Source organism: Trachypithecus francoisi, unplaced genomic scaffold (genome assembly GCF_009764315.1).
Source record: "Trachypithecus francoisi isolate TF-2019V2 unplaced genomic scaffold, Tfra_2.0 Lachesis_group1, whole genome shotgun sequence".
NCBI lineage: Eukaryota > Metazoa > Chordata > Mammalia > Primates > Cercopithecidae > Trachypithecus > Trachypithecus francoisi.
Genome location: NW_022681454.1, coordinates 56328431 through 56354095, shown reverse-complemented (window position 1 = coordinate 56354095; position 25665 = coordinate 56328431). Strand labels below are relative to the sequence as shown.

The 25665-nt window shown below is 41.2% G+C and overlaps 1 protein-coding gene across 1 annotated transcript in view; it reads left to right on the top strand.

Moving 5' to 3' along the window:
• SEPTIN11 (septin 11) overlaps positions 1-25665 on the top strand; it is a 95088-nt gene that overhangs the window by 24970 nt on the left and 44453 nt on the right.

The window sequence follows — 25665 nt, the reverse complement described above, 5'->3', positions numbered from 1 at the left end:
GAATGTTAGCTAGTTTTAAAGATGTAAAGCACTAAGCCACTATTTCCAGAGTGGTGGTCCTGGTACTATTTCAGTACACTTCACCAACATTTTACATTCGTATCACTAATAGTTTTGGCGATTTGACCTTACTTTTACCTCTCCTCATAAATCAAGGCATTTTGTGGTCTCTAAAGAAGTAGGGTTCATTTGAGCCCCAGAATACTGCTTCTGGCTTTGGATCTATGCTTTTCCAGCAATCTTTTGATCACTCACATGTTGTCCCCTCATTTTAGCCTAAAGAATTGGTTTCTCTCCCCTCTCGTATTGGTGGTGTTCGTAAGTTCTACCCACTAGCAGTTGAAATTGGGATAAAAACATCCCAGATGTCCTGTGTTGACTCTTCCTAATTCCTTTTCCTGTTGTCCTCTTTCCTTCTTAAAATTATCCCCCTTTGCCATGGTACTGGTCCGCTATTTAAAGGTCAGTGACTCATGTCGAGCCTCAGCACTCTACCAATCCCTGTACCAGATGCTGGGGAGGCAAAGTGAATACCACTTCAGGTTTTTGTTGCTGGAGATTTCATAGAGTGTGAGAGCGGGAAGGGCTTACAAAGAAACAAGCTCATCTAGCCCTTTTATTTTACAGAGAAAGAAGCCAAGACCCAGGAGAGTAAGTGACCTGCTTAAGACCCATAGGCTCAGAACTGGAGCCAAATCCCCTGACACTTGCCCACACTACAAATCCAAGGACAGTAGAACTAAGGCATTCTAGATAGTCTTTTGTAGACAAATTCTTCAGTCGTCTCCCACTGCCCAGTGGAGAAAACCCAGACTCCCCTTCTAGTCACCTATCCTGTGTTTAGGACCCTGGACATTGGTTTGTTTATGGTGAAAAGAATCTTACCATTGGACCTGGGCTGCAGATGGAATGAATCAAGTTTAACTTAAGTCCTCAGTGCAGTTGGATATTTTATGGTGAGCCACCCTTTGTAAGAAATGTGAGCGCTTGGTTGGGTGTAGTGGCTCACGCCTATAATCCCAACATTTTGGGAGGCTGAGGCAGGCAGATCTGTTGAAGCTGGGAGTTCAAGACCAGCCTGGCCAACATGACAAGACCCCATCTCTACTAAAAATACAAAAATTAGTCAGGCGTGGTGACACATGCCTGTATTCCCAGCCACTCAGAAGGCTGAGGCATGAGAATTGCTTGAACCCGAAGGTTGCAGTGAGCAGAGATTGCGCCACTGCACTCCAGCCTGAGTGACAGAGCAAGACTTTGTCTCAAAAAAAAAAAAGAAAAAAAAAATGTAAGCCCTTTTAAAAGGTTTATGGAACATAGCTTGGGTTACTGTTGGTTCCTCTTGTGTGTGTATCTCTAGGACTAAAGAATAACTAATGGCTTACAGACACATAGAACATGGTTGGAAAACTCTCTGTACCATCCCAAAGTGTTTACTATGACTATGTCAGCTTGGGGCGTTTTTGGTTAGTTGGTATACTTACTACAAACATGAATTACTTCCCGTAGCCATTCCCATAGGTTTTTGTTGCGACTTCAATCCACTTCTATTATTATTACTTCAAGTTTTAAATATATTCACTTATTAATTCATTTAAAATAATAAACTTATTACATGTTAACATAAATAACATTGCTTTATGAAAAATAACTACATTTTTCAAGTCAAAAAATTTCACATTTTGCAAATCTCTTTAAAGTCTGACTTAATGGACAGCTGGGTCATCAGAGCTGTGTTTCATTCACTCTGATGCAACGTATTCTTTTGGTTGAAGTACCTGAAGATCCAACCTCACATAGATATGTGGTTGGAAAAGGAGGAACTTACATACCCTAAAAGGTTCTTAGGGAGGCCCCAAGGATTCTCTTACCAAATTTTGAGAACCACTTTCTTTAAAGCAACTCTTCTACCCTCTGTATCTTCTACCTTCAGTCTTCTCTGAGGAGGAGTTCTGAATTTCCTACAGATAACTTGGAGAAGGAAGTAAGCACTTTTGTTATTTTGAAGTTAGGACTCTTAGTGACTGTGTCCTGATAGTAGTGTATAAAGTAACACTATAAAGAAAAACAAGAAAAGGGTTTAAGGCAAATTCAGGATAGTGTTTACCTCCAGTACAGAGGGAGAGTGATGCCATCTCACAGGGTACCCCGGGGCTTCAAAACTTTTGTTAATGTGTTGCTTTTTGGGCTGGGTGTTGGGTATGTGAGTGTTTGTTCTATTTTATTTACATGGCAAGGACATGTTGTAAAAGATTATGAGGTATCCACTTACATACTTAAAGAAACCTCTGGTTTTTAGTACTTGAGGAAACAGTGAATACAATATTTTGTATTCAACATTTTCTGCTTTTTTTGGCTTGTATCTCTTGCGTCTTTCTAGGTCCAGTTTTTTAAAATACTCCTTTTGATAACTGGCTCACTCATCAGAATTATTTTTCACTTCCTATACTTCTGTTAACATAAGATCTAAGGTTTGTGATTCTCTAAATGCTGTATGAATACACAGAACAGGAGACTCGCAAGCTCAACTATGGGAGTAGAGTGATGAGATTTCTTGGTGGCTGAATGTCTGACTGTCAGAGGACAATGGCTTTCAACCGTTCTAAACCTTCTAAGTCACACTGATCCTGGCCCTTAAGGACTCATTAGTTGTTCTGGTTTCCACTAGATAATAGGCTGATTTTGCGGTATCTAAACAATCATAAAGTTGCACTTCTTGGAAAGGGTAGCCCACTATTTGACTTACGTTGGGAGCCATCCCACTGTTGTATCTTCTTGTTTGGTATCAGCATTTTAGACTTTTGTTTTGATGACCCAATATCTCTAGTGAGGTTTTATTTGAAGTCTGATACCCACTCTGACTTAGGCTCTGGCAACCTTTAATCTTTTACCCCATTGCAAATGTTAGAATCCCATAATTTAACAACTAGAGTTTGTTTATGTACCTTTCCTCAATGACCCTTCTCCACTCATCTATGTTACAGATGATGACACTGAAAACCAGAGAAGTGGTGGTCCCAGTCACTTACAGCCAACCTAGCTGAAATAGGATTGGAAGCCCTGATGGATGTTTAGCTATGGAATATAATGGTTAAAGTAGTTTTTTATGTGTATTTGCTTGTTTGCTTTAAGGTAGATAAGCCCAGCTACACAATATAATATGGAATAAGGTAGATAAAGAAAAGTATAGTGTTCTAAAGAAAGCATTTTTGGTGGGAGAGAAATTTAAACCATAGTAAAAAGCTCGAGAGAGAGAGAGAGAGAGAATATAGCAGTAAATAATATGTGACTTTGAATTTTTTAAAGTGATTTAGAATGCTCTGCCCTTTGTTACACTTACAAAAATATTACTGGTTAAGTAGATGATATCTGAATATGGTTTCCAAGGGCCTGAGTAAACTATTTGTATTTACCTCATGGATTGTTAGGAAATCAACAAAACAGGTATTTTATGTTGCTGCCATGGTGGCTAGTGGTTGAAAATTTGTTCCAAATTGCAAGTTGCAGAGAAGTGCATGTAATGGAATGTGAGTGTAATTAAAATGCCTTCAGAAATGGGAGTCTAAGTAAATACTGTATTTATTAAGTGAAATAGCATAAGTGAAATTGCCAACTAATGCCTAGCTCAGGGTAGGCTTTAGAATAATGAATATTAGTTTTCCTGAGAGTAAAACTAATGCCAGTTTTTAAAGACTTATTTTTAAATATAAGCTCAGAAGTGGATAATGGAGTTTCATCAGTAAATCAATATTTTTTTCATTAGTCTAATTTTAATGTCCGGGTAATGAGCATTTTTAGCCTTTCTAAAAAAGATGAAGGAGTGAATCTGAGGATGTCCTCTTATCCCAAAAGGTTCATCTTTTTTTTTCTTTTTAGAATGATTAAGTTGATAAAATGGCTTACCAGTTCCTTGCACACACTAGGTAGAGATACAGAAAAGATTTCTTCTCTAGTCCATACTACTGAAAAGTTATTTGTTTGTTTGTTTTTGGTAATACAAGCATATGTGTGTTTGCTCCTCAGTAGTCTACAAGAAGCTAAGGAGGAAGTGGTGGGAATATCTGATATGTTAGTCATGTGGTTTTAATCAGTCAGGACTGCTAACTGCACCCTTTCTTGTTTTTCTTTGCATCTTCTATGTAATCTTTGGTTGAGTTTTCTCTGCAACTGATTCTTACAGCTTTGCCAGAGAAAAGTAAGAAAGGAGACTTGATAATCCTTGCTCTTAGAAGAGTGTGAGAGAGAGTAAGAGTGATTGCTGTAGGCTGCCTAACCTTAACCTGCACTCTCTGGGTTAGACTTACTCTGCTTCTTTCCTGCGAGAAATACAAGAAATCCACTCCAGCAGTTGGTGGTGGAGGTCTCTTCTTGGATTCTTTCTTCTCTTGTTTCCTACTGTTCCCACTTCCCATAGCTCCCACGTTGATTTCCTCGTGCGCTCTTACTCGGTGGAATAGGGCCTGTGCACCATGCCAACCTACCTCTCCAGCGATTTCTCACCTTGGAAGTTGGTGACTTCTGTAGTGTGATGTGCTTGGACAGGCCACACATGTCCCTTAATGGCCAACACACACTTCACTCTCTGGTTTATAAAAGGTTGACCAGAAGTAACTTTTCTAGGCTCCCCGGCTCTACTAATGTAGTTAGTGGCCTGGGCTTTGGAGGCAGCCTGCTTGGATTTGACTCCTGGCCCTACCACTTACTTGCTGCATGACCCCAAGCAGCTTAATCTCTTAGAGCTTCACTGACCTCCATCATAAAATAGGAATAATAAAGGTGCAAACCTCAGAGGTGATTGTGAAATGTAAATGAGACCTACGTAAACTACTCAGCATAGTGCCTGCCATGTATGTATAAAATAAGAGCTTTATATTTGTGGACTTTAGCAGAATAGTTTATTTCCTGAGAGCAAACACTCCCACCACGTTTGACCTCTTCACTACCGTGTCTCTCCCTCCCGGCAGTTGATTGTGGCTACGTGTTGGGAAGGGTTCATACTGAAGCATGTGGCTGGAGCATTGACATCCTTTTCTCCGTTTTCCAAGGGCCCTCTTAAACTTCGCTTCCTCCATCAAACATACCATGGGCATTTCAGTCCATAATGAATGCTCCCTCCCATGAGTTCTCTATCACTACACTGCTGCTCCGTGGTGGTTGTTTTTGGTTGGGGAAGTCAGGTTGTATAGACTTCGTGAGAAATAAGTTGCTGCATTCATTCATCCTAAAGGTTTGGCCCTGGTTACTTGTGGTGATGTACATCACAAGTGAGATGAATAAGACAGGGTTCCTGTCCTCAAAAAATGCACATTCTTTTGGGGGCCTGACCAAGTGGAAAACTAAGTGTACTGCTAGATGCAAGATGGACCAAGGACCCAAATACAGTGGACCTTTATAAAATAAAAAGCAATGGTGTCTAATTCAAGGAACCAGGGAAGGCTTAGTGAAGAAAGGGGCATTTTGCCTGGAATTTTGAGGATGAGTAGGATTTGACAAGTGGAGTTGAAGGTGGAGGCATGCTCTGTGCAGAGGTTGCTGTGCTTTGAAGAGTCAGTTGTCCAGTTTAGGGTATGGGCGGTGGTGGACTTGGAATCTGGCAAAACTGGTTTGAATGCTGGTTCTGCCATGAATTGAACTTTAGTTTCCTCCTCTGTAAAATGGAGCCAGTGGTATCTACTTCACAAATTATAAGGATTAAATGCGAAGGTTTTTAAAAGGGCAAACAAAGGGCCAGGCATGTGGCTCACATCTGTAATCCCAGCACTTTGGGAGGTCAAGGCAGGCAGATCACCTGAGGTCAGGAGTTCAAGACCAGCCTGGCCAACATGGCGAAACCCCATCTCTATTAAAAAATACAAAAATTAGTTGAACGTGGTGGTGGGCGCCTGTAATCCCAGCTACTTGGGAGGTTGCGGCTGGAGAATTGCTTAAACCCGGGAGAAAGAGGTTGCAGTGAGCCAAGATTGTGCCACTGCATTCCAGCCTGGGAGACAGAGAGAAACTCCATCTCAAAAAAAAACAAAAAACAAAAAAAAAGTAGGGGCAAACAAGCACCCAATAAATATTATTTTCCTGATGGCTGCAGTGGAAGGAGGAACATATTGAGAAGCTTGAAGGGTAGACCAAGCATGGTGGCCTTCAAGTGCCTTGTTTGTTTTTGCTAAACCATACTTAGTATTGTGGTCTTTTCATAAATGTTTGATAAAATTGTTTTTTGATTGATTGATTAAGCAAAATGGCAGACCCCTCTTTTTTTGTTCTGTGGATAAAAAAGTGGTAGAGCCTGTTGCCTTTTTTTCTTTCTCTGGGTATTTTAACCTTAATCACATAGGTACTCCCAGCAACTTTAAACTGATATTTTGAAAAGATAGTGATCTACTTTTCCACCTTGATCCCAGAATGTGAGGTGAAGTATGAGGTGCATTTATTGGTGCTCTGTTCTCCATGGGGACTAAAGCTTCACAAGTTTATCTGTCCAAATACATCTGGTTTTACAGTGATTGTTTCTTGGGTGTTCATGCATGTGACTTGTGGCTGTCACACTTTTCTGAATGATTAATATCTGGGCTAAAGGGTGTATAGGAAGTGGAACTGAGAAGGAATCGTGGGGGATTGCTGCCAAGCCTTGTATCCTTATATTGGTGGCTGCAGCTGCCACATTGCACTAAACCCACTCCCAGTAATAAGCAACCTAAGTGTGTATATTTGGTGCAATTGTGGCAAAAGAGGTTTAACTCTGTGTAGCCATGATTACAGTGAGATACATGGTCTGACCCTCTCTATGTGGGAAGGGATTTGAGGCTTGGATTTTTCTCAAATTCAAGTGGGAAAGTAGTTCTTGTTTTTGCCAGGGTAATCATCAATTATTTCCCTTAGCTTGCCATTCATTTTATCTATGTGAATAATATTATTCAAATAGACCGTTAGGCTTTGGGAGTGTTTAATGGCAGCCACCTGGATTAGTGCCTAAGACTTTTGCTAATTCTGGTTTGTCTTTCACCCTGAGTCTCATTTAACTTTTTTCAGTTTTTCCTTCCTACAGATCATATGGATTACAGCAAGGATCTCTTGCCAAGCTATAATCTTTCAAGTTTTGATTTTAGCTTAATGCTTCCCTGTAATCTTGCTATCAAGACTGTCAGAAACATATTCCTATTCACGTATCCTATAACTCTTAATCTGTTAATCTAGGAGCATTGATGTGGAATTGGACCCCATCGTGGTGAGAATTCTGGGCTGCTGACCCAAACCTTTTGTGCTTTGTGGTAACAACATGAGTAAAAATATAACCTGTGCTCTTGCACATATTTTATCATTTCTTTTTGAGAGCGGATGGGATTTATAACAGATTATTGTATGCAGTCGCGTTTTCGCAGTGTTCTACTTGGGCCCTACTTGATTATTCAGACATATCAACATGATGATAATGATAATGAAAATGCCTTTTTAAGAGACAATTTTAGTGGACAATGGAGGGGGTGGAGAGGACTGTGGGAACATTCTTGTAAGCTGCAGCATGTGAAAAGGTTTGTTTTGCATTAGCTGGTCAAGACAAGAAAGCCAGCATATAAAATCATCTATCAATAGGAGAACTTTGAGAAAAGAGGAAAATTGTAATACAGCCTCTTGGGTCTGCTTTCCTAAGCACAACAGTATGCGTGAGAAAAACTCTAAACCAACTTTCTCTTACACCTAGATGGATGCTTCCACAATGTGCAGTTAACTTTCTGTAAGGCAGAAAGTTGTCTCTGCTAGTGGGAGTATTTATTTATTTATTAGGGGTTAATAGGTCCTATTTTTTGAGAAGGAGAACAGAGTAAGGAAGGAGTAAGAAAGCTTTAGCTTGATTAGAATGGCTGAAATTGTAGCTGTAACAAATAGAGTCTGTTTATTAACTTCTCTGCAAGATATGCTTTTTTTTTTTTTTTTTTTTTATGCTCTGAAGGAAGTTTGCATCAAATGGCTTACTATTTGGATGGTTGCCCCAGCTGGTAATCTGGGTTAAAACCTTGGCTGAGGCAATTCTATACTCATGATTCCTTGGTCTGCTGGTCTGGTGGGAAGATATGTTTTTAAGTACACTAGGGAGTGGGAAACAGAGAAGTCTTTCATGATGTGGCTGCTCAGTGATTGTTTCTAGAGCTCTCCCCCAAGTGACACTGGAAATGTTCCCCATTTAAGGACTATTTCTAGTAAACTGACAAAGAATCAGTTTTAAAGTCTTACATCCTCTACTCTTAGTTTTCCTTTAGTTTTTCTAGTTTTTTGATTTCCATGCCCTTTGGGCCTCTTTCCTTTTCCTGCTGCCTTCCTTGATAGATTCTACTTGTTTCTCTCCCTCCATCTCCATTCCTTTTCTGCAACTATTCAAATCTTTTTTTTTTTTTTTTTTTAAATTGAGATGGAGTCTTGCTGTCGCCCAGGCTGGAGTGCAGTGGTGTGATCTCGGCTCACTGTAACCTCTGCCTCCTGGGTTGAAGCGATTCTCCCACCTCAGCCTCCTCATTAACTGGGATTACAGGCAGGTGCCACCATGCCTGGCTAATTTTTGTATTTTTAGTAGAGACAGGGTTTCGCCATGTTGGGCAGGCTGGTCTCGAACTCCTGGCCTCTAGTGATTGCCTGCCTCAGCCTCCCAAAGTGTTGGATTACAAGCATAAGCCACCACGCCCAGCCCAGATCTTATTTCATCTTACCATGACCTAGGGCGAAACTGACCTGCTTTAAGAAAGTTTTACATTTTTCCTCCGGTCCACATTCATCTCCATTGTCTAACCCTGTAATCTTTGTACTATATTTCATCATGAAACATTTCAAAATCATCTTCTGTTTTGCCTCAATAACTTATCTCCCTAATAAGACTCAAATTCCTGAAGAAACTTTTGCATTTCCTAGAATTCTTGTTACAAACACAGCACCTAAATATTTGCAGTTTACTTTCGTTATTGGAAGGCTTCCTCCAAAGGCAAAGGGACTCTAGCTAGTCTTGTGGTTAGCTGCCCTTATCAGATTCAGTGTAAAAGGTTTGCCTTGGTAGCCTGAGAAGGATCTAGTTTACTATGCTATTACTAATATCTATATTTTTTCTCCTGGAGACAGTTGTGCTTTTTTTTTTTTTTTTTTTTGAGCTGGGGAAATGCCAATATTCATTATTATGTCTTATCCTAAAGTTACACAGGAGAAATAGGGATGTTGAAATAATGTATACTTTGGTAGGCAGAATCCTAAAATGGCCTCAAGATCCCAGCCCCTAGTGTGCACACTCGGCATAACCCCCAGAACTTGTGAATATCACTCCCACAGGTAGGTTATGTTATGGCACAGCTGTCGTTTAGAAATGGAGATTGACCTGGGTGGACCTTACCTCATTAAACAGTCCCTTAAAAGGGACCAGAGTGTTCCTGAAGAAGGATATTTGAAATGTGAGAGGGACACAAGGGAGATTTTTCATTGCTAACTTTGAAGACAGAGGTGACCTGGTGGCTTGGAACCATCAGAGACTTTTTGGAACTGAGCACAGCCTCTGACAGTGAGTAAGGAGAGAAGGCCCTCAGTCCTACAGCTGCAAGGAATTGAATCTGCCCACATCTGGAATGAGCTTGGAAGAGGGTATTTCCTCAAAGCCTTGAGAGGACAACCTCCTTAGCTTGGCCCACACTTTTTTTTTTTTTTTTTTTTTTTTTTTTTTTTTTTTTATTATACTTAAGTTCTAGGGTACATGTGCATGACGTTTATATCATGTATAACTCCCCAATGCAATCCCTCCCTCCTCCCCCCTCCCCATGATAGGCCCCAGTGTGTGATGTTCCCTTCCCGAGTCCAAGTGATCTCATGTTCAGTTCCCACCTATGAGTGAGAACATGCGGTGTTTGGTTTTCTCTTCTTGTGATAGTTTGCTAAGAATGATGGTTTCCAGCTGCATCCATGTCCCTACAAAGGATGCAAACTCATCCTTTTTTATGGCTGCATAGTATTCCATGGTGTATATGTGCCACATTTTCTTAATCCAGTCTGTCACAGATGGACATTTGGGTTGATTCCAAGTCTTTGCTATTGTGAATAGTGCCGCAATAAACATACGTGTGCATGTGTCTTTGTAGTAGAGTAATTTATAATCCTTTGGGTATATACCCAGTAGTGGGATGGCTGGGTCATATGGTACATCTAGTTCTAGATCCTTGAGGAATCGCCATACTGTTTTCCATAATGGTTGAACTAGTTTACAATCCCACCAACAGTGTAAAAGTGTTCCTATTTCTCCACATCCTCTCCAACACCTGTTGTTTCCTGACTTCTTAATGATTGCCATTCTAACTGGTGTGAGATGGTATCTCATTGTAGTTTTGATTTGCATTTCTCTGATGGCCAGTGATGATGAGCATTTTTTCATGTGTCTGTTGGCTGTATGGATGTCTTCTTTTGAGAAATGTCTGTTCATATCCTTCCCACTTTTTGATGGGGTTGTTTGTTTTTTTCTTGTATATTTGTTTGAGTTCTTTGTAGATTCTGGATATTAGCCCTTTGTCAGATGAGTAGGTTGCAAAAATTTTTTCCCATTCTGTAGGTTGCCTGTTCACTCTGATGGTAGTTTCTTTAGCTGTGCAAAAGCTCTTTAGTTTAATTAGATCCCATGTGTCAATTTTTGCTTTTGCTGCCGTTGCTTTTGGTGTTTTAGACATGAAGTCCTTGCCCATGCTATGTCCTGAATGGTACTACCTAGATTTTCTTCTAGGGTTTTTATGGTATTAGGTCTAACATTTAAGTCTCTAATCCATCTTGAATTAATTTTCGTATAAGGGGTAAGGAAAGGATCCAGTTTCAGCTTTCTACTTATGGCTAGCCAATTTTCCCAGCACCATTTATTAAATAGGGAATCCTTTCCCCATTTCTTGTTTCTCTCAGGTTTGTCAAAGATCAGATGGCTGTAGATGTGTGGTATTATTCTGAGGACTCTGTTCTGTTCCATTGGTCTATATCTCTGTTGTGGTACCAGTACCATGCTGTTTTGGTTACTGTAGCCTTGTAGTATAGTTTGAAGTCAGGTAGCGTGACGCCTCCAGCTTTGTCCTTTTGACTTAGGATTGTCTTGGCAATGCGGGCTCTTTTTTGGTTCCATATGAACTTAAAGCAGTTTTTTCCAATTCTGTGAAGAAAGTCATTGGTAGCTTGATGGGGATGGCATTGAATCTGTAAATCACCTTGGGCAGTATGTTGGCCCACACTTTGACTTGAGCCTTGTGATAATCCAGGCAGAAAGTCCAGCTACACCATGCCCAGACTGGTGACCTATGAAACTGACTGCTAATAAATGGATGTTGTTTCAAGACACTAAATTTGTGATAATTTGTTATATATATATAGAAAACTAGCACATGCCCCACATTTATGTAAACAACCTCTATTCCATCCTGATAGTGTTCATCCAGGGCTGAGATTAAGATACGGTAGAACTCTTAGAGGCCAGGCGCGGTGGCTCATGCCCATAATCCCAGCACTTTGGGAGGCCAAGGCAGGCAGATCACAAGGTCAAGAGTTCAAAACCAGCCTGGCCAACGTGGTGAAACCCTGTCTCTACTAAAAATACAGAAATTAGCTGGATGTGGTATCAGGTGCCTGTAATCCCAGTTACTCAGTGGCTGAGGCAGGAGAATCGCTTGAACTCTGGAGGCGAAGGTTGCAGTGAGCCGAGATCGCGCTCTTGCACTCTAGCCTGGGCGATGGTTTCAGGTAAAAAAAAAAAAAAAAAAGAACTCTTAGGAAGACTTGAAGATTTTGGCCATAATTGTTTAGTAATATTTGTAGAGCAAGACCAGATGTTAATTGGTATGTCTATTTCCTCAATATGTATCATAGTTTTGGTCATTTTTGGTATAATTCCTCAATTTTCAGGTGCTGGAAATGTGTCACTGGACTCATGTTCTAGGTCAGCCTGGATTAGGAACTGAACATGCTTTGGGAGGAGAAAGCAGCCAGGTTGTGACTCGGGGAAACAGCCCTGGTGCTTTTGTTCATGACTTGCTTTGGAACTGTATTGGATTTTTTCTTCTTTTTTTTCTTCTCCCACAGAGACTGCCATCACATGGCCATTACTGTAACTGAAAATCCCCTGCCTTTTCAGAAAGGCACAGAAATACATGGTATCTTTCAGAAAGGAAGTGGCTAATTTATATCCGGTGATAATGGTGGCATCGGGAAGGAAGTGTCCCATCCATATTTCATTATTTGCTGATGAATGCATGCAGTGAATAGATATAGATGAACTGAGCCACAATATTTCTCAAACAGGAAATACTGAGGAATGGATGTGTGAATATGAGTAGCACAGGACATAAAAAGTTGAGAAAAAAACTTCCAACTGCTTTGAGCCTCTTAATTCTCTTTGACCTCTTATTTGTCACTGTTTTGAAGATATTCCACAGGATAAAGACAGGGCAGGAGGGACAAAAATGACCCAAATAAACAACAGTGAGACAAGTGGGTTCACAGGATAAAGACAGGGCAGGAGGGACAAAAATGACCCAAATAAACAACAGTGAGACAAGTGGATGGTTTTATACTCTGCAAGAGACATGATATGTCTTAAATGGAACCGGGTTATTTGGGACCCCTTGGACAGCAGGAAAGTTTTGAAATGGTTTGTGACCTCTCCCCCACTTCCCTGTTTGCTTTGCTTATTAGTGTTCCTAGGTGGCTGCTGGGTGAAGGGCTTCTCATCATCTCCGATGTGGGCCAGTGCGAGAGAGGAGCTGCAGCATCTGTTTCTAATCGGGTCATGCCTTTCTAAGTACTTCTTGCCTGTTTGTCACATTGTTTCCCTCCCACCCTGTCTTCCTTGGAGTACTGCAGAATCTGTAAGCGTCCCTGGAATGCACATGTGGACCTTGTCATTCCCAAACAGACTTTCTGCTGGTCAGCACTTTGTAACGTTCGGCTGTTACAGGCATTAGTCACTTGGGCTCATAGAGAGACTGTGGTCTTTGGAAACTCAAGAATATGTCTTTTTTGTTGTTGTTAATTCTTGGCATCCAGTTAGATTTAACTTCTCAAGAGTTTACACAGACTTTTAGAAAAACGTTCTATCTCTAAGAAAAAACAGTGCTCTTGCTTTGTACAGTTTTTGTATTTTCACACTTGGTGGTGGTTTGCTGAAATGCTGTTTTGCTAGTTATTCCCCTCCTCCCCCTATCCAGGGTTGTAAGCGGCCTCTGGGGCTCTGTTCACTTCAGATACCTGTTTCTGGGGACAGCTTTTCAACAGAGTTTTTCCTAACAGGCATATGAGAAATTTAATTTCTGATGGAATGAAGGTGAAACTCTAGTCCCAGGCAAACCCGCCAGATCTCAGAGGAAATGTGGGCAGTTACCATTTTATCTGAAGGTAGGATGTAGAGACAGAAAAGGGGCTGCAGGTCCAGGTGGAAGAACGAGAACGAATGCAGCATGGTATGTCCAGGCCTGTTAGATTCGGCTTCATCCACAACCAGTGTGAGCTCTTATCTGCAAAGCAGGCCTAAGTGTAATGGAAAGAAGGTGGGCCAGGCACCAGGGTCCTGGGTTCTCCCACGCCTCACTCTGTCTCCACCTGCCCCATGCATAAAGAACACCAGTCAAGTAGCCATTGTACCTGTTTCCTTATCTGAAAATGAGAAGGTTGGAGAGTATGACTTCTGTTGAAACAACAACGCACATACAAATTTTGGTGAAGTTGAATGAGGGCAGCGTTAAGAGAAGTATCACAGTCAGTCATTGGATTTCAGGGCTTAGGGATGGAAACCAACTGGTAGTAGAGTGGTTGTAGTTATGTCCAAAGGGCAGAGTGGGAAAAATATGACCAAAAAGGGTGTGGTGGGTGTTATGTTAACAGTAAATGTTTGAGGTATACATCTGGGCATAGAGGAGAAAAGCTAACATGGTACTGATGACTTCAAGTCTTCACTGTCCAATTCAGATAGGGGAGGGTTTAAGCTGATTAACCAGTGGACTTTTTTCTCCTGCAAGAGGGTGGAGATCTATAACTGCAGATTTTATCAGATGCATGCTAATACGTGTTATTCTGGGGGACTTTTTGATACCTTGAAGTAGATGTTGCTGCTATTTGGTGTGAAAAAAATAGGAGGACTTGTTTGAATGGAGAATGGGGACAGGCTGAGTTCCACCGAGATGTTGGCTTAGAGATGCCTGGGCCGTGCTGTACAGCAGGAAGCCTAGCAGAGGCGAGTGGGCTGTGGGTCATGACAAGGGAGTTGTTAGCTTATGGCTGGCTACTAAAGTCATGGACAAGGATGCAATCACCCAAGAAAAGTGTGTAAAATGAGCTGATGAAAGAGAAATATGTTAATTAATTCCTACAGCAGCCCTGTGAGAGAATGTATCTTAAAGCCGACAAAACTGAGGCAAAGTTAAATACCCTAGGTCACACAGCTAAACTATGACAGAGGTGCTCTCGTCTTGACTTCACATGTCTGGCACCTTCCACTACACTTTTCCACTTTTCTGATTCCTCCTGTCACTTTCAACATGACTTAGTTCTACTATTAGAAAAATTAAGTTCTCCTATTTTACCCTCTTAACCTACCTATTAGCTACAATAAATACTGCGGGTTTACCTCCTCAAAAAAAGATATTTGGTGTTATTGTTATTGATGTTCCTGGATTTTAAAAATCTTACATATTTTCTATTACAAAAGTACAATTTTTTTCTTTTGTAATAATTCAAATGTCACAGAAACAAAACAATTAAAAGGTAACATTTTCCTAAAATCTTACCAGCCCCAAAGAAAACCCCCACACGGCATTAATTTTGTAAGGCTCTGGAAATGCAAAATGTGTTCTTCTACTGGGAGTCTTTTGGAGAAAGTTACTTAGGGATAGCACTTGGAATTGGGACAATTATTCAGTATTAATCAAGTGCTTTTTTGGTTATATGGTATGTTTTCCAGAGTGGCTCCCTGGGTTTGGCATTCCGAGCTCATCTGCCTGGCTTTGTGACCTCGGTGCTGGCCCCTGCATGCTCCTGCTTAGTCTCAGCTTCCAGCTGCGCTGCACTGAGAAGTTGTTCTTTCCTTGTATTACCATATGGTTTTTCTCTTAAAAGTTCCCCACTGCCGCCTGGCGCTCTCTGTTCTGCTGCTTGTGTGAGACAATTTCCTTGGGGGTTTTCTCGCCTCTAGGCTTGGGATTTCATGGTATAGATGACAAGCAGAGTAGCAAATGTTGTTCAAGTCATCTTTAAAGAATGCAGTTCTCATTGGTAATGAGATGGTCCAGACATTTTATATTATGAAAGTTACCCCAGCAATGCTTAGCTTTGAAAGCATCCTGATGCTGGCTTCATAGCTGTGGTTTGGGTCGAAACTTTGCATTCCAGTGTTTTCCCTTTTGCATGAGAACTAAGGGCGTTTCCCATCTTGCCACTAATCTTCTTTTCTTTAAAAGAGAATATGAAAGCAATTCAATACTTTCTAGAATGCAGTCAGGTAGCAGTGTGTATCTACAGAAGTGATTAATCAGGGTGCTTGAGTAAAACTTACTTTGCGGACCGTTTGTGACACCAGAATTTCTCCAGATCCTGGGAAGTGGCTGGTGGTCAATCAAAGATTTTGTGTGTGAGACAGCATGTTCTTTTCTTTACCTCTCTTCGGCTCAGAGGCATCTGTGCTACTGAAATAGGACCTCAGAAAAAGACATGACCTAAGATGAAGGGGTATGTACCTCTTCTCTTTTCCAATTAGGTATTCTGTAAGGAGAAAAGACAGAGCTCAAAGGAGTGTACCGCACATGTCTCCTCTGCCCTCTGCCGCCCCATGATTTCATCTCAGCTCTCTTTAAAATTGGACATCTGTTCCCTTGAAACCTGAGTCCTGATATTTCTACCTTCTCCCATCAGGCAGTGCTGCTCAGAAAGACTGTTTGTTTTCATCTGAATATATGAAACCTGCACATCAGCTGTACACAGGGGCCACCTATTAAATTAATATTCAACAGTGCTTTGGACTAATACCCATTTTTACATACTATAGGCTGGTGAATTCACTCAGAGATTGAGTAGTTAATCACATGAGTTATAAGGCACACAGCATCCTGTCCTTTGGATAGCTTTATGGTTATGTATTTGTGACTATTTGATTGACATCTGTGTGCCCCGTTACACTGTTTGCTCCATAAGTTGGGGATGCTTTGTTTTTTCATCATGGTATCCTTAGCATTTAACGTAGTATTCTAATTGGTACTCAATAAATATTTGCTGATGAATGAAAGCATGTATAAAGATTTACTTTTCTTTTTGAGAACAGATGACTAACTTATACAAAGAAGTTATTTCCTAGGTTTTTTTTTTTTTTTTTTTGAGACAAAGTATATCACTCTGTCACCCAGGCTGGATTACAGTGGCATAGTCCTGGCTCATTGCAGCCTCTAACTCCTGAGCTCAAGCGATCCTCCTGCCTCAGCCTCCTAAGTAGCTGGGATTACAGGTGTGAGCCATTGTGCCCAGCCCTAGGTTTTGTTTTGAGGATATAAATCCACTTTTCAAAAATCTTGTGGATGACTGGAGATATAGCCAAACAAAAAGAAATTGCTTTTAAGCAGGGCATTTGTAAAAAGTGGGTACATAACTTTCTTAGCTAATTCATATGTGTTGTAGTTAAGCAGAAATGAAAAGTTGAGGTGGAAAACACAGAGGTTATGCACACAGATTTCCATTTGGTTTGGAGTTTCCCAGCATAATTGATAGAAACTCCCTTTCATAGGTCAATTAAAATTTGAGCCATCTTGATCTGGCCAGAGCAAATATGCTACCAGGAGTTTTTCATCCTGTGTTGGCTTTCCTTAAGCAAAATGACAGAATTGGATTTATGCATCTCTAACATCCAGATTCAAGAAGCCTTAGAATTAGAAAAAACAAAGTACCAGAGACTTTGTTTAGAGGTCATTTGGTTAAATCTCCTCACTTTACAGAGGAGGAAACATAAGCCCGAGGATTAAGTGACTTGGATCAGCATACTTTATTTATCCATAATCTGAGGCGTTGAGAAAAATGTAATCACCATGTCTTATTAATAAAAATCTCCAGCTCTCCACCTGAATACATAAATGTTATCTCTTAAGTTAAAAAAAATAAATTTTAAAGAGAAAAATATTTCTAAACTTAAATTGTAATACCTGATTTTAAAGGTAAAAATTAAATATTGCTTTCAAATGGAAATGTAATTTTAATTTGTTTGGATTAAACAATTCAAATATCACCTTGGTAACATGCTCTCTTGCTTCCACCTGCTGATAAGGATCAGAGGCTATGGGCTACCTAACCACATCTACCGAAACACTTCAGTTTTTTTTTTTTTTTTTTTTTTTTTTTGAGACAGAGTCTCGCTCTGTCGCCTGGGCTGGAGTGCAGTGGCCGGATTTCAGCTCACTGCAAGCTCCGCCTCCCGGGTTTCCGCCATTCTCCTGCCTCAGTCTCCCCTGTAGCTGGGACTACAAGCGCCCGCCACCTCGCCTGGCTAGCTTTTTGTATTTTTTTAGTAGAGACGGGGTTTCACCGTGTTAGCCAGGATGGTCTCGATCTCCTGACCTCGTGATCCGCCCGTCTCGGCCTCCCAAAGTGCTGGGATTACAAGCTTGAGCCACCGTGCCCGGCCAACACTTCAGTTTTAAAAGTAAAGAAAAAGGATATCACTTCAGTTTGAGTATGGTGAATAAAATCCATCTGGGCACACCGAGCTTGTTAATTTCAGTAGACCCAGGGCTGGATTAAAATATAGTCATGTACTGCTTTAAAATGCTCAGTCAATAATGGACCGCATATACAATTGTGGTTCCGTAAGATTGTAAAACTGCACTTTTACTGTACCATTTCTGTGTTTAGATATGTTTAGATATACAAATATTTACCATTGTGTTACAGTTGCCTACAGTATTCAGTACAGTAATATTCTGTACAGGTTTATAGCCAAGGAGCAATAGGCTGTGCCATATATCCTAAGTGTGTAGTAGGCTATACCATCTAGGTTTGTGTAAGCGTGTCCGGAGTTTGTTCCTGGTAGTGGGTTTGTGGTCTCGCTGACTTCAAGAATGAAGCCGCGGACCTTCATGGTGAGTGTTACAGCTCTTAAAGGTGGCACAGACCCAAAGAGTGAGCAGCAGCAAGATTTATTGTGAAGAGCAAAAGAACAAAGCTTCCACAGCATGGAAGGGAACCTTAGTGGGTTGCCGCTGCTGGCTTGGGTGGCCAGCTTTTATGCCCTTATTTGTCCCCACCATGTTCCGTTTCTGTTGTATCAGAGTGCCCTTTTTTCACCCCTCCCCATGATTGGCTACTTTTAGACTCTCCCTGATTGGTATGTTTTACAGAGCACTGATTGGTGCATTTTACAATCCTCTTGCTACAGAGCACTGATTGGTGCATTTTTACAGAGCACTGATTGGTGCATTTTATAATCCTCTTGTTACAGAGCACTGATTGGTGCGTTTTTACACAGCACTGATTGATGCATTTTATAATCCTCTTGTTAGCTACCGAGCACTGACTGGTGTGTTTTTACAGAGCGCTGATTGGTACATTTTACAATTCACTTGCTAGCTACAGAGTACTGATTGGTGTGTTTTACAATCCTCTTGTAAGACGGAAAAGTTCTCCAAGTCCCCACTTGACCCAGGAAGTCCAGCTGGCTTCACCTCTCACAAGTACACTCTAGGAGGGAGTCCCCAACCCCTGGGCTGCCGACTGAGACCAGTCCGTAGCCTGTCTGGAACTGGGCTGCCCAGCAGGAGGCGAGTGATGGGCTACTCAGTATTACCGCCTGAGTTCTGCCTCCTTCAGATCAGCTTCAGGCATTAGATTGTCATAGCAGCCTGAGCCCTGTGGTGAACTGCGCATGGGAGAGATCTAGGTTGTGCGTTCCTTTTGAGAATCTAATGCCTAAAGATCTGAGGTGGGGCGGTTTCATCCCCAAACCAACCCTGTCTGTGGAAAAATGGTCTTCCACAAACTAGTCCCTGGTGCCACAAAGGTTGGTGACTGCTGCTCTAGGATGTTCACACAAGAACAAAATCACCTACTGGCATGTTTCTCAGAATGTTTCCTCATCGTGAAGTGGCACGTAACTGCAGAAGCAGAAGTGATAGGGAATCCAGAATGCTTCCCAGCTGGGGAGGATGTGGCTTCTGCTGACTGCTGAATCTGCAAACAGGAATGTGACTCTGTGGCTTTTCCCCCAGCTTTGTAAATGAGTTTTCTCTTTAGGAATGGATTTTCTTCATGCTAGAATTGTCATTCTCTTTTTTTCTTTCTTTCTGTTCACTTGGTTTTATTGTAATTTTACCTTCTTCATATGTCCGAGAGCTTTGCTGGGCAGCAGCTTCTCCTGGAATGCCTAGCAGCAGTAATAGAACTTCTGATTAATTTCAGATTTTTAAATGATAGTTGCCTCTTCCTCCCAACTTATGTAGGTAAAGGAAGTCCAAGTTTCAGAAGACCTATTAAGTGCTAGGCACTCTCATCCGTACCTCCTTATCTCCTCCCAACAACCCTGCCAAGGAGATATGTATGAGAGAACCTAGCACCTCTTCCTGTTTTTACTGAGGGCAGAACAGAGACTAAAGCAAGTAGAAAGCAAAGCTGGGATTCAAACCCATGTCTGTCTGACTCTAAGCCTTTTGCTGCCCTTCTCTTTTGAAGCAAGATTTGGAATCGTGGAACGTATTTTACAGCAGTGCTCAGAATGTAGGTGGTGGCACACATTCTTACATAATTTGTTTTATAATTATCTCAATAATGAAGTCAGCTGGGAATTTTCTGAAAAGCTACCAATTATACACTTCAGGTATACATTCATAAGAAAGTGACCTTTTGGGCATAGATAACATTTATCCAGAAGGCTTCTGCAAGCTGGGCTTTTGTTTCACTGATAGATTTGGGGAACTTTAGCCTTCCTAAAAGGTATCCCCTTAATTTCCCTAGCCAAAAACTACTACTTCTCCATGCCTTCCCATAGTTGAGGCCATGGTATTGATGACTTTTATCCTTCATAGTCCTACATTTACATCTGTCCTAGCTCTACTATTACATTGTAAAACCTCTTAAGGGTCGGAACTGCAGTGTTGATCAATGAATAATAAAAATAACATATTTTAGCTTTCTTAGTGCTTTGAGCAGTGAGTATTTTTGAATAAACAAATAAATAATTGTATCTAATAAGAGGATATGTTCTGAAAAGAGAAAAGTGAAATTGTCAAGTGAAAAACAAGTTTATTTTATACCATAAAGGTTGGTCATAATCCATTTCAAGATGCAGTGGGCTGTAGAAATTATCTAGTTACAAAGCATCACTAGGCAGATTAGCAAATGGAGGGCTAAATCAATTCAGGTCTTATACTTACTTAGTGGTTCTGTGTTGGCACTATCTTTTCAGAAATGGTTAAAACTAAGCATTATATTATAGGTTTCATATGCCATCACTACAAAAATCAAAGTTTGGTCTTGGCATTGCCAGGATCAGTGAAAATATACTTGGAGCTACTTTGCCAGTTTTAATTCTCAATTTCCATCTCTTATGGTTGCCAAAGAATCATGGTTTTCAGAGAGTATTTTTTTCCTTCTATTTTAATATATTGGATTTTTATAACAGCTGAAATCATTGTACTGTCTGGGGCTACCTGGGAATTTAATAAATCATCATGAGACAACGACAATGTTCGACAGCTCTGGAACCTGACTTCCTGGGTTCCAATTTCAGCACCTTGACTTTACCAGTTGGGAAACCTTGGGCAAGTTACTAAATGGTGCCTCTGTTTTCTCATCTGTAAATTGAGTTTGGGTAATAATGTAACTAATTTATAGAATTGTTAAGAGAGAGAAGTTAGAGAAGTTAGGGCTTTTCTGGAGCATTGGAAATGGTCAATAAATGTTAGCTGTTATTATCATGATGGAATTCCAAATAGCTTGAGCCGCTTTTCAATCAGTATTTTCCTTTTAGTGGTCAGAAGAATGTTTAGTGAAATTTTCCCCAAGATTTCATAATAAAGACAATGATGGAGGTAGAATTTTATTGGGATCTGGAAGATTTGGATATGTAAACACTGGCTGTAAGGCCCTTTCACATAGAGGAAATAATGTGACTAAGTTCTGATGGGAAGAAACCTGGGTTTGTCCCAAGAACAGGGGTCATTTAATTTAACTGCAGTATAAGGTGCTCCCTGGGGAGAAGTGGGAGATTCAGTAGGAATGGAGATTTGGGGTTAGCCCATGGGGCCCTGAAATGATAGGCCAAGGAGTTTGGATTGGGGACCTTGAGTACCGAGATCCCCTTGACAGCAAGGTGGAGGGAGGAAGTATTACAGAGGGTGACATCAAGTCAGGGAGGCCAGTTGGGAGGCTGTTGAATTAGTAGGAATAGAAATGTGGAGGATGTAGTATTGATAAGACTTCAGAGTTGATGGTGGGAGGGGAGGTGGTCTCAAGCATGGCTAAGTACTGTTAACAGCAATAGGGAACTCTGGAGAACGGGCAAGTTTGGGATAGAGGAATATGATTTCAGTGTCATAAACATCAAGTTTGAAGTACAGATGGGACAACCCAAGAGAAGTGTTCCTCTGATAGAAATTCAGAACTGGACACCAAGCAGAGTTCAATATTAGAGATAAATTCACAGAGTCATTTCCCGATGCGTTAGTGTTAACGACGTGGAATATATGCAGTTCCCTGAAACTGGGCCTGGAGACTCAAAAAAGACACCACATGTGCATGACGTTTATATCATGTAATGTTCCCCTTCCCGAGTCCAAGTGATCTCATTGTTCAGTTCCCACCTATGAGTGAGAACATGCGGTGTTTGGTTTTCTCTTCTTGTGATAGTTTGCTAAGAATGATGGTTTCCAGCTGCATCCATGTCCCTTCAAAGGACGCAAACTCATCCTTTTTGATGGCTGCATAGTATTCCATGGTGTATATGTGCCACATTTTCTTAATCCAGTCTGTCACAGATGGACATTTGGGTTGATTCCAAGTCTTTGCTATTGTGAATAGTGCCGCAATAAACAAACGTGTGCATGTGTCTTTGTAGTAGAGTAATTTATAATCCTTTGGGTATATACCCAGTAGTGGGATGGCTGGGTCATATGGTACATCTAGTTCTAGATCCTTGAGGAATCGCCATACTGTTTTCCATAATGGTTGAACTAGTTTACAATCCCACCAACAGTGTAAAAGTGTTCCTATTCTCCACATCCTCTCCAACACCTGTTGTTTCCTGACTTCTTAATGATTGCCATTCTAACTGGTGTGAGATGGTATCTCATTGTGGTTTTGATTTGCATTTCTCTGATGGCCAGTGATGATGAGCATTTTTTGCACATGTACCCTAGAACTTAAAGTATAATAAAAAAAAAATAATAATAAAATGCTAAAAAAAAAAAAAAAAAAAAAAAAAAAAAAAAAAAAAAAAGACACCACAATCCTTGGCTTGTGGCAGCTAAGGGAAGAGCTATAAAATGCTGGACTGGAGGGATCCGGTTCAGCTGCTGTGCTGGAGGCACTGGGTCAGGTGCTCAGAAGCTGCCCTGTGCAAGTCCTCCAGTGCCGTTCTCTCCAGTTTTTAAGCCTGTTCATAAACCAGAGGAGGAACCTCTTTTTCCCTTTCTCTCATCACATACTGATGGGCATTGACTCTCAGGTTTCCTTTAATACTGGGCAGAGAATTAGGCTCAAATTATGAAATGTAAAAACTGTATTATAAAATTTACATATTCTATATTACAATGTTAGAAGACAGACTCTAAAGATACAACTTTAAATTTCAAAAATGTCAAGACCAAACTGTTTTATAACCCTTCATTTTGTATGTGGTTTTCAATGGGTATAAAAATACTTAGTGGGTGTGTGGGTGGCTTCTCGTGTTTTGGAAACGGTGAGAATATGAGATGCTGAGCTTTGGGTTCTAGGATGAGGGCTATAATTACTAACTCTGATTCTTTCCCAGGATTGGTTCATAGGTGGATATCTGGTATCTAAAAACCCAGCAATCCAGAATCCAGAGCAATAAACCATTCTCCCCTCCCCCTGAAATTAAAAGAATTATGTGGCGGTGGAGAGAGGGAATGTGGGATGATGGTTCTGCCCTGCGCTGTCTCTTTCATACCGTTCACGAATGGTTGAAGTCAGTGATGCAGCAGAAATGAAGGCTGGTGCCATGGCTTCTCCTAGCCTGATACACAAAAGCTACCGCACAGCTCGGTAGAAAGCATTCTAAAAATAACCCAGGACTCATTTCAAACCCTCCTCCCCCAAGTCTTGGCGGATGTGGTAAACACCCTAAAAATACCTGCTGTCTGAACCTTTGAGGTATCTAAAGAGGAAGGGGCAGGTACAAGGATTGGGACTGGAAGAAGTACAACATTGTTGGAAGGCTTGCCCAGCTACAAGGACTGCTGCCCACTGGGGCCTGCCTTCGAAGCTGTTTGGTGAGCTGCCTACCATACCATCCTGTTCAAGGATAAGTGCCTACTCTTGAGTCTCGTATTCACTGTTGGCAGGTTTCAAGGAAACTATTCATAGACTAGATATCTGTTGTCTGTCCCATTGACCTCAAATCTGCAGCTGCTACCATGGTATTCAGGCAGTGTGGTGGCTTATTAGTCTTATTTCACAGAATCAGAATTTCAGCTGATATGGACTTTAGACATTGTATTATTAATAAAACCATTGAAGTCCTTTAGAATCACTGCATTTCTGGAGTCACATTTCTGTGCCTATATGGTGACCACAAACATTTGAAATGGGGTCTTAGTCCTTGCTTATTAAAAGAAATCACCCTCACCCTCACGATTATGTAACATAAAAATAGGATGATGAAAACCAGTACTTTGAAAACGTTGACTAAGTGATCCTGTGCATGTGCAAAGCTTTCTTCTTTTTTTTTTTTCTTTTTTTTCTTTTTAAATAAAATGGAACTTTGAAGCTGGGAGTGGTGGCACATGCCTGTAGTCATAGTACTTGGGAGGCCGAAGCTGGAGGATCACTTGAGCCCAGGAGTTTGAGGCTGCAGTGAGCTATCATCACGCCACTGCACTCCAGCCTGAGTGACAGTGCAACCCTGTCTCTAAAAAAATAAAAATGGCTAAGTGCGGTGGCTCACGCCTGTAATCTCAGCACTTTGGGAGGCCGAGGTGGGTGGATCACCAGGTCAGGAGTTTGATACCAGCCTGGCCAACATGATGAAACTCCGTCTCTACTAAAAATACAAAAATTAGCTGGGCATGGTGGTACGTGCCTATAATCCCAGCTACTCGGGAGGCTGAGACACTAGAATTGCTTGAACCTAGGAGGCAGAGGTTGCAGTGAACTGAGATCGTGTCACTACACTCCAGCCTGGCGACAGAGTGAGACTCCATCTCAAAATAAATAAATATAAAATAAAAACAAATAAATAATAAAAATAAAACTGGAGCTTTGAGGATCATTTTCTCACCTGGACTCCAGTATTTTGAATATAAAGTTCATTGACAACACAGCCAGAATACCAGGAGTCGTGTCTCCAAGGAGAAGACTTTCAGTATCTAATTTCTTTTTTTTTTTTTGAGACGGAGTCTCGCTCTGTCGCCCAGGCTGGAGTGCAGTGGCCGGATCTCAGCTCACTGCAAGCTCCGCCTCCCGGGTTTAACGCCATTCTCTCGCCTCAGCCTCCCGAGTAGCTGGGACTACAGGCGCCCGCCACCTCGCCCGGCTAGTTTTTTGTAGTTTTTAGTAGAGACGGGGTTTCACTGTGTTAGCCAGGATGGTCTCGATCTCCTGACCTCGTGATCCGCCCGTCTCGGCCTCCCAAAGTGCTGGGATTACAGGCTTGAGCCACCGCGCCCGGCCTCAGTATCTAATTTCTGAAATTGCAAACCATAACCATGATATTATAACTGTGGGACTATAGCTGATCTCTGCATCTTGCGAAAAAAGGGTTTCACAGATTATCTCCAGCACCCACAGGACACATTCAAAGTTGTGGGGGCAGCCAGTACCATTTGATATAACAGCATAAATCACCCAACAATTTTATTTTAGCTTCCAGCCATATCCTGTGTGATTTTTAAATGTATGATAATTACCTTACCCCAGTCTCCATTGGTAAATTCTGCAAAAGTCCAGCAGTTACAGAGTCTCTGCTAACTCAAGAAACCTGTGAAACTAATGGAGGAGAGGAAACCAGCTCATATGCTGAGAAAATTTAAATATGTTGCATTTATGGTGGGTAGAGCATTGTCACCATTGTAAGGAGTATGTATCCTCCACTGTGAGCTTTTCAAGTTCTTTGGTATCTGGAAGAGTGTTAAATATTTTTTCACTGTGAGTTGACAGTAAATTGAAAGCTTTTCTTGAATAATGAAAGTGATCAAAATGGCTGGAGGCTTTTGTGTTTTTTTTGGTCACTTAATGCATATCTGAAATAGTCACCTCTAGAAGCTCAAATTTCCCTGGACCAGTACACTTGTAACAAGGAGTGAGGTACCCAGGGAGATGATCTGCTTTGGGAAACTGTGATTTTGTGGAAAGAGCATGGCTTTGGAGTTGTTAGTGCCCTCAGCTGTGTAGAAGCCAAGGCGGCTGTGGGGGTCTATTTCCATGTATGTCAAGGGAAGAAGAGGAGAGAATGTAATGTTTGTGATATGTGATACCCAGGTGGCG